Source organism: Neophocaena asiaeorientalis, unplaced genomic scaffold (genome assembly GCF_003031525.2).
Source record: "Neophocaena asiaeorientalis asiaeorientalis breed wild unplaced genomic scaffold, Neophocaena_asiaeorientalis_V1.1 scaffold5, whole genome shotgun sequence".
Classification (NCBI taxonomy): Eukaryota; Metazoa; Chordata; class Mammalia; order Artiodactyla; family Phocoenidae; genus Neophocaena; species Neophocaena asiaeorientalis.
In genome coordinates, this window is record NW_020174698.1 from 5020665 (window position 1) to 5030703 (window position 10039).

At 35.4% G+C, this 10039-nt stretch overlaps 1 pseudogene; it reads left to right on the forward strand.

Annotated features, from left to right (window-relative positions):
- The first annotated feature begins 7742 nt into the window (after positions 1-7742).
- Positions 7743-7933, forward strand: LOC112409178 (short transmembrane mitochondrial protein 1-like; annotated as a pseudogene).
- Positions 7934-10039: the final 2106 nt, after the last annotated feature.

Here is a 10039-nt window from a genome sequence, read left to right on the forward strand (position 1 = left end):
TATGTGTAAAAGAAATCAATTTCTCTCCCAAGAAGAAAATGTAATTTTTCTCCCAGGAAGAAAACTTTAGGCCCAGCTTACATCAGTGATTCCTTGAAACCTTTAAGGAAGAAATAACACCAATCTTACACAAAGTCTTCTAGAAAAAAGAAATAAGGAAATATTTCCAATCTCATTTTAGGAGGGCAGCAGGTTGATATCAAATTCTGACAAGAATTTTATAAGAAAGAAGTACAACAAGAACAAGCCAATTTCTCCCATGAGCACAGATATAAAAATCATACACAAAATATAAGCAAATCAAATCTAGTAGTATATGAAAAGGATAAAATACCACAACCAAGATTTGTTTCAACTAGAAACGCATGGGTGATTTAATACTTAAAATCTTTTAATAAAATTCAACAAACTTAAAGAAAAAGAAAACAGAAAGCTCATATGGTCATCTCAAAAGGTCCAGGAAAAAAATAATCATTTGATAAAACTCAACATTCATTCATAGTAGAAAAACTTTGTAACAAACTAGGAATGCAGAGGAACTTCCATAATCTGATAGCCACAATAACAAAACAAAACAGAAAAAGCCTACAGCAAACATCATAATTTATAAAGGAAGGAGCTGTCTTTAGTCAACTGGCACATACTAGGTACTTAAGAAAGAGCTGTTGAATGAATAAATCGCATTTAATTTATTTTATTCTAAAATAGAAACACTAAAACATGCTTGTTACAAAATAAAATTATCTTAGTAAGACAGTAACTGCTATTAGAAAATATTTCCAAATTATCTGTTAAAAATAAATAGAACATCTGGTAGTGGCACCAGGTGCTGAGAGTTTACCATGATCCAGTCGCCTTACATTTGGTACCTTATTTAATCCTTACAAAAGGATTAAGAGTATCTGCTACAAGACAAATACTATTAATATACACATTTTACAGATGAGGGAAATAAGGCTTAGAGTCACACAGCTTGCCTAACTCACATAGTTACTAAAGAGCAGAAGGATTTGACCTCAAACAATCTGTCTCTCACAATACCTTTTTAACCACTATGTTACACTATCTTCAATTTTTAAACCACTTTTCACTACAGTATGTAATTTTTGAAAGCCAACAAGAAAAAGGGGGGGAAAAAGCAATAGGCAGACTCCTACTTCCTAAAAGGAGATATGAGACATAATGAAAGTGCTTGAAATGGCACATATTGGAGCCAAAATGGTGGTTGTTAATAAAACTGAGAAAGGGTGGATTACTTTCCCACAGAAACTGTGGAAACACAGATGCTGTCCAACCTTAGAAATGTAAAATTGTTCATGTTTTTGATCTCTGGACCAAAGGAAAAACTACAAATTCCAATGTTTGGAACATTTAATGGAAGAGTTTTAAAGGAAACCATTATTATAATCATGGTACCCACCAGCATTATGAGAATCCAAGCTCTGTCAACATTTCTTTATAAATTCACTATTAGGACTTTCTAACTCATCCAGTATTATTCAGTTAGAGCTTAAAAATCTGAAATGTAAGATCTTAAATTGTGAGTGATATTATTCCAAGAATTATGCAGAGGAAAATGGATATCATGTGATACAGACACAATAGAAAAATGTTTGGCTTATGCAGGATTTTAACAGGTATTAGCTGTCTTTTACTTTGTTTTTCTTGCTTTGGAAGAAGGTTTACGGGAGGATGGTTGACCTGGGATGGAAGATTGTATTGTCAACTCAACCATGAGCAAAATTTTTAAAGTTTAGTATGTTATATACAGTTTGATAAACTGTTTAAAAACCTAGATATTGTCTCCACTTTCTGAGCCTACACAAAGGCTTGGAATCTCATAGAGATTATTTTTAAGAACTCTGGAACTTTGTTTTTAGTCTAAACCATAAAACAAACAAACAAACAAACAAAACAAACAAACAAAAAACCGAAAGAATAGCCATTTCTAATCCTGTCCAGTACATTCCAGCTAAATGGAGGTAAGAAGACATAGAATAAAAGGAGCTATTCGGTCATTTCAGAACTTCAACAAATATTGAGTTAAAATATTTTCTCAGTAAAGGTTAAGGCTGAAGAGCTCTGATTCCTCTGAAAATGCTTCTCTTATCTCTAACCTCCATGTTCCTTGACATTATTATTTTTTTCATCTCCCTTCCTTGAGATGACTTGTCTTTAAAACTAAATCAAAGGTGGAAAAAGAAATGTAGCAAATTGTATCTCACGAAGGCAAATGAAATAAACTTTAATGACTCAATCTGGAATTATAGCTCATGTCACCATTTATCATGCTTGAAAACCATGATGAACGTTTTGTAGGATCACATTACATGACTAAGTCAGAAGAGAATAAATGAAACAATGCAATCCATCTGATTCATTATGGCCAATCTCTCCAGTCACAAATATGGAAGAAACCAAGAAAACTCAGGCCCTTCATTGACACTGAAAAATAATATAATGAACTGCCCAAGGCCACCCCATTTTCCTGGAATCACATAAATGTAACCTTATGTGGCTTCTTTTGCTAATCTATCCAATTCAATTTTTACCTCACTGGATCTTGAAAAAAATACAGTGTACATGAAGTTCTAACTTTAAACTCCCTCTGCCTCCTAGGATTACTAAAAATCAATTGGTTGATTGTTTAAGTGCGAAGTAATTTAGATTTATTTTCTGGTAGGGCCTGGTGCTCCTTACCAAAAGAATTGTCTGACTATTTTACCTAATCTAGCATTTTTTGCTTCTGGATTTATTTTACATAGTAAATTTCTGCATCAAATGTTCACTTAATGGGTAAAGCCTTAAAATAATAGACCCATTTTAAATAAACTGTCCAATAAGTAAGGAAAGTCTTGAAACTATGGGAAGTAAGGCTATTTCTACTATTATGCTTTAAATCTTATGGTTCACACAATTTTCTTATGTGCATGTTTTGGCTACAAGTACCTCCTAATATTAAATAAAAATGGTTTCAAAGCAAACTGATTCATGTGTCAGCATAATCTAAATACATAAGGTATAATCTTATAAGTAGAAATGGCACTAAAATTCTGAAGTTAGAAGGTTTACTGTAAGTAAGAAGCCAAAAGTTCAGACACTCAACCAAAGTTGATCCAAACCTCTTGGGTTAGAAATATCACAAAAGTGAGCTTTTCCACAAAATGGCCTGTATTTCCTGTTTTTAGCTAAGCTGGAAGTGCAGTAGGGACAATACTTATTATGGCATGTCATTGTGTCTACTTTGGGTTTGAAAACACCAAGCAGTGGCTATAAGCATGACAAATCAAAAGGAAAAAAATGAGTGGAGAGGTGTTCTGGGCTAAGAAAGGGAGAAGTAATGGAAACAGAATTTCGTAACTCGACCACCAGTTAACCATAGCTTGGCTGTCCAACGTGCTAGGAAGCATGAGCAACTAGCTCCAAAATAATACAAGAACATCTTGGGCTAGATCATTACTGCAGTATATGGTTAATAAAACTTCCAGAAAAAAAATCAGCAGACATAGTTATTCAAGGGGTAAAATGGTACTCATGTAAATTCCTTTTTACAAAATAATCTGGAAACGAGATAGCGCAAACGACTTGCTGGACAGACAGACACTTGCTAGACATTCACCACATTCATTTAGAAATTTTAGGCAAAAATCACAGCTCTCATCAACAGGGCTGATAATAACTCTTCACAGGAAGAGTGTGGAATTCTTAGAATACAGGCTGAATTTTCAAAAGCAAAGTCTCAAAAGTTTCATGGATTGTGAATACAGAGGTATATTACCCAAAAGGCCACTTAATGCTGTTGTCTCTAACATAATTTCTTACAGTCTTTAAACTAAAACTTCTTAGTTGATAAACCCAAACTACTAATATTCCACCATTTAGTTAACATATTTACTGAATCTGTGCAATATTGGCTATGCATACTCAGTTAAGAAAGAAAATTTGGGAGCTTTTCCTCTTTTCTACTTGATTGCTCCATAATCAAGGGCATGCTGTGAAGTTGGACAAGTCACTTAGTGATGCAATATCTAAGAGTCCCCTTAGAAATACTACTTGCCCTCTAACAAATCAATCCTCAAAGATGAAAAAACAAAAAAAATTAGTAATAATGAAAAATAGGAAAAGAAAACAAGTGTTTAGGATTTGCAGCCAGGACGAGAGAGGCTTAATAGTATAATATATTGACACTAACTATAAAGGAAGTTTGTGAGTCCTTGCAAAGAAGAGTGAAAAGTAAGAAAACAATGAAATGAGACAGCAGAACTGAGACACAAACCCAAAACAATGAAGAAAATGGCAATAGGAACATACATATCCATAATTACCTTAAATGTAACTGGATTAAATGCTCCAACCAAAAGACACGGACTGGCTGAATGGATACAAAAACAAGACCCATATATATGCTGTCTACAGGAGACCCACTTCAGACCTAGGGACACATACAGACTGAAAGTGAGGGTATGGAAAAAGATCTTCCATGCAAATGGAAATCAAATGAAAGGTGGAGTAGCACTTCCCATATCAGACAAAATAGACTTTAAAATAAAGACTATTACAAGAGACAAAGAAGGACACTACATAATGATCAAGGGATCAATCCAAGAAGAAGATATAACAATTGTAAATATTTATGCACCCAACATAGGAGCACCTCAACATAAGGCAAATGCTAACAGCCATAAAAGGGGAAATTGACAGTAACACAACAATAGTAGGGGATTTTAACACCCCACTTTCACCAAAGGACAGATCATCCAAAATGAAAATAAATAAGGAAACACAAGCTTTAAATGACACATTAAACATGATGGACTTAATTGATATTTATAGGACATTCCATCCAAAAACAACAGAATACACTTTCTTCTCAAGTGCTCATGGAACATTCTCCAGGATAGATCATACCTTGGGTCACAAATCAAGCCGTGGTAAATTTAAGAAAATTGAAATCGTATCATGTATCTTTTCTGACCACAATGCTGAGACTAGATATCAATTACAAGAAAAAATCTGTAAAAACTACAAACACATGGAGGCTAAACAATACGCTACTAAATAACCAAGAGATCACAGAAGAAATCAAAGATAAAATTTAAAAAACACCTAGAAACAAATGACGATGAAAACATGATGACACAAAACCTATGGGACGCAGCAAAAGCAGTTCTAAGAGGGAAGTTTATAGCAATACAAACCTACCTCAAGAAACAAGAAACATCTCAAATAAACAACCTAACCTTACACCTAAAGCAATTAGAGAAAGAACAAAAAATCCCCGAAGTTAGCAGAAGGAAAGAAATCATAAAGATCAGATCAGAAATAAATGAAAAAGAAATGAAGGAAACAATAGCAAAGATCAATAAAACTAAGAGCTGGTTCTTTGAGAAGATAAACAAAATTGATAAACCATTAGCCAGACTCATCAAGAAAAAAAGGGAGAAGACTCAAATCAATAGAATTAGAAATGAAAAAGGAAAAGTAACAACTGACACTGCAGAAATACAAAGAATCATGAGAGATTACTACAAGCAACTCTATGCCAATAAAATGGACAACCTGGAGATATGGACACATTCTTAGAAATGCACAACCTTCTGAGACTGAACCAGGAAGAAATAGAAAATATGAACAGACTAATCACAAACACTGAAATTGAAACCGTGATTAAAAATCTTGCAACAAACAAAAGCTCAGGACCAGATGGCTTCACAAGCGAATTCGATCAAACATTTAGAGAAGAGCTAACACCTACCCTTCTCAAACTCTTCCAAAATATAGCAGAGGGAGGAACACTCCCAAACTCATTCTACAAGGCCACTGTCACCCTGATACCAAAACCAGACAAAGATATCACAAGAAAAGAAAACTACAGGCCAATATCACTGATGAGCATAGATGCAAAAATCCTCACCAAAATACTAGCAAACAGAATCCAACAGCACATTAAAAGGATCATACACCATGATCAAGTGGAGTTTATCCCAGGAATGCAAGGATTCTTCAATATACTCAAATCAATCAATGTGATACACCATATTAAAAAATTGAAGGATAAAATCCATATGATCATATCAATAGATGCAGAAAAAGCTTTCGACAAAATTCAACACCGATTTATGATAAAAACCCTCCAGAAAGTAGGCATAGAGGGAACTTACCTCAACATAATAAAGGCCAGATATGACAAACCCACAGCCAACATCATTCTCAAAGGTGAAAAACTGAAACCATTTCCACTAAAATCAGGAACAGCACAAGATTGCCCACTCTCACCAAATTATTCAACATAGTTTTGGAATTTTTAGCCAAAGCAATCAGAGAAGAAAAAGAAATAAAAGGAATCCAGATCAGAAAGGAAGTAAAACTGTCACTGTTTGCAGATGACATGATACTATATATAAAGAAATCCTAAAGATGCTATGAGAAATCCTAAAGATGCTACCTGAAAACTACTAGAGCTAATCAATGAATTTGGTAAAGTAGCAGGATACAAAATTAATGCACAGAAATTTCTTGCACTCCTATACACTAATGATGAAAAATCTGAAAGAGAACTTAAGGAAACACTCCCATTTACGACTGCAACAAAAAGAATAACATACCTAGGAATAAACCTACCTAATGAGACAAAGACCTGTATACAGAAAACAATAAGACACTGATCAAAGAAATTAAAGATGATACAAAAAGTTGGAGAGATATACCATGTTCTTGGATTGGAAGAATCAACACTGTGAAAATGACTACAGTACTCAAGGCAATCTGCAGATTCACTGCACTCCCTATCAAACTACCAATGGCATTTTTATAGAACCAGGACAAAAAATTTCACAATTTGTATGGGAATTTGTGGGATAGGGAGGGTGGGAGGGAGACGCAAGAGGGAGGAGATATGGGGATATACGTATATGTATAGCTGATTCACTTTGTTAAAGCAGAAACTAACACACCATTGTAAAGCAATTATACTCCAATAAAGATGTTACAAAAGAAAGAAAGAAAGAAAGAAAGAAATACTGGGTCTCTTGTTTGGTGGCAGTCAGGCTCCCTTCCTGGCGCCGTGCTGTTGGCGGGTCTGAAACAGACCTGAGCTCCACTGTGAGGCCACATGTAATTGATGGTAAAGACTAGAATAGCCTTGCTGGACTTGAATCTAGAAGACTATGTATATTTATTTATTAAACTTTGATTCCATGACAAAAAGACTGTGTTTGATTTCTTCAGAAGGACTTGGCTAGCTGAGGGAATCCTGACACAAAGGAAACTCAAACTACATAGAAGCAAAACAAACACATACGGTGTAGCTCTCCTCATTTATCAATTGCATGAAGATGAAACCCTGATAGTGAGTAATTTACTGGGGCAAAGACCATGTCTCATTCATTTTTTATTTCCCAGCATCTAATCATAGTGCCTGGCATATGGTAGGCATTCTGTAAACATTCAGTGAACTGAACTGGACTGTGTTGTTTCATATCCCCACTGCTGGTCTCCTTTCATCCGGGTAAAAACTGTACTTGACCTTGGCTCAGCCTTCACTTCCTCAGAAAGATCCTCCCTGACGTCCCCAACTTGATCCATTCCCCCTAGTATTTACAGTTATATTATTATGCACTCTCCTTCAAAGCACCTATCACAACTACAATTTTATATTTATTTACAAGGCTCTTTGAGATAAACAATAGAAACCATAAACAATAAAGTCAAAGGAGGCATCATGCCAGGTGAGGCAGCCTCGGATGGCCCACGGAGCTGCAGCTGCCCTTCAAGCCCTCCTTGCCGACATATGCTCCAGTTCCTGCTTAGATTTACTCTTGGCAACGTGGTGGGAAAGTATCTGGCTCAGAGCTATGACATACCAAACCTGGCTAAAAAACTTGAAGAAATTGAAAAGGACGTGGACACCAAGAAGAAACCCCCTAGTTCATGAGGCCAACTCCAGCACTGCCTCCTGGATAAACTGATTCTACTGCTCTTGAGGGCCTTCTTTACCATCTGAACCAAAAGCTTTTGTTTTCATCTCCAGCCTCAGCAATTTTCTTCTTTGCTAGACCCTGTATTGCCTTACAGCACAAATGGGGCCACAAGTTAAGAACAACCCTTACTTTTCAAACATCCTCACTTCTTCCCTTCCTCCTTCCGGCCACTTGGGAGGTCCTGAGAATGGAATTATGATGCTAGATTAGTAAACATGACCTTAAATTAGTAGTCTCTCCCTTATTCTTTGGGGTTTCTACTACCATTTTCAAAAGAAAAATTGATGAGTTTTGTAGAGCTGATGAGATATAAATAATGCTGATTTCACAGTCTAGCAATTATATTGGGTGTTTAAACCTTTGGTACTAAATTATGTTGTTTCAAAGTAGTAATTAAAATGAAAATCTAGAAGCCAGTTTCTGGTGAATTATCCACTAATTTTATGTTGTTGTCAGGAAGCTCCATAGTTGCTAATATAACCAATAAATCAATTTGCTATTCATTAACCAAGAAACTCTGTTCTGAGAACCCTATCAGGAACTGGAGAATTTTAAAGTATTTAAAGTAATGGCCTTTGTCCTCAGTAGAATTCATAGTCTAGTATGCATATTTTTTCTTAATGATGCATTTGATCTGGCTCTATTCTCTCATAAGAATCATACTTATTTCATGGGATTACAGGCGCATTTGACACTACATGGTAGATAAATGAGAAGTTGTCTATAAAGGAAATTTCATGCCTTTTTACATTAAAAAAATGTATTTACATTATAACTTATAGTGATTCTCATAAGAAGACTTTGTGTTTTTCTTTCTGCAACCATAAATTACTCTTGTAATTTTTCAAATGTATAACAGTCCATAATTATTTTTAATTGAAAAAAAAGTTTAAATACATAACTTTCCCCCTGGGTCAATACAAAGTGATCTGCATTGTCCCCCAGCTCCTACTTCCTCTTCCTGGATTCAGGCACTCACTAGTTTCCTATATCCTTTTGTGAAAGATTTTGTGCCTGAACAAACACATGTAAGGGGGTGTTTTATACAAGTGATAGCAAACTATACATGGTGTTTTCCCCAGTGGAGGTCATTCCATATCCGTAGGTAAGGAACAAAGAACCTCTTTCTTTTTTTGGCTACATAAGGTTCTACTAAATGAATATACCATAATTTATTTAATCTGCTTACATACCTGTGCAGGGGGATAGCTCCAAGCTAAAGTCCTGGAAGTGTAATTTGCACTAAATATAAATAAAGGCCCATTTCATTGGATGTTTTGTTCCAGAGGGCTAATGGGCAGCTTCACTGATGATGCCATTTCTGAAGACAATTTAGCAGAATTAGTAAACTGGAAGAATGGTTTACAGACCTTTTTTTCAGACACTGATGCCACTGATACTAAACGTGATTATAAAATGAAGTGATTCTACCTCTCTTTGAAAACATGGATCTTTCATACATGGAGATAAGTTTTGTCCCTGTCAGGTTGTACTGGTGCGTGAGACAGGTTAGGATCATATTATGGTTGGCTTCTCCCTTGCAATGTGATCAGGGGCAAGCAGCTTGATTTTTCTGAAACTGTTGTGTTCTCTGTAAGGTGTGGATGCAATACCTACCTCATAGGGCTTCCATGAGAAACAGGTGAAATAATGTATGTGATGTGTAGCACAGTGCTGTGCAAATTGTCCAATAAATAGCAGATATTAGTGCAAAAGATTTAAAAGGAAAAAAAATAAAGTCAAAGGAGGCAAGAACTGTGTCTTTTCGTTTTCCGCTCATGCAGTAAATATTGTTTTTGTTGGCTCTCAGTAAATATTTGTTAAAGTAGTGAACCAAGAACCCATAATTTCATGGCTTCCTCTCATTCTAATAATACTCACAAGGCCTCAAATAATATGAAATAAATTATCCAGCACACATTCACATAATAGTCAGAGCTGGGAAAGTAAGTTTGTGCCACAGGCCATCCAGTTAGGAAGAATTCTGATAAGGCAAAGGGAAAATGCAAACATCTTTCATTATAGCCAGAAGTACACCAACCTGGAGAATGCCATAGAAA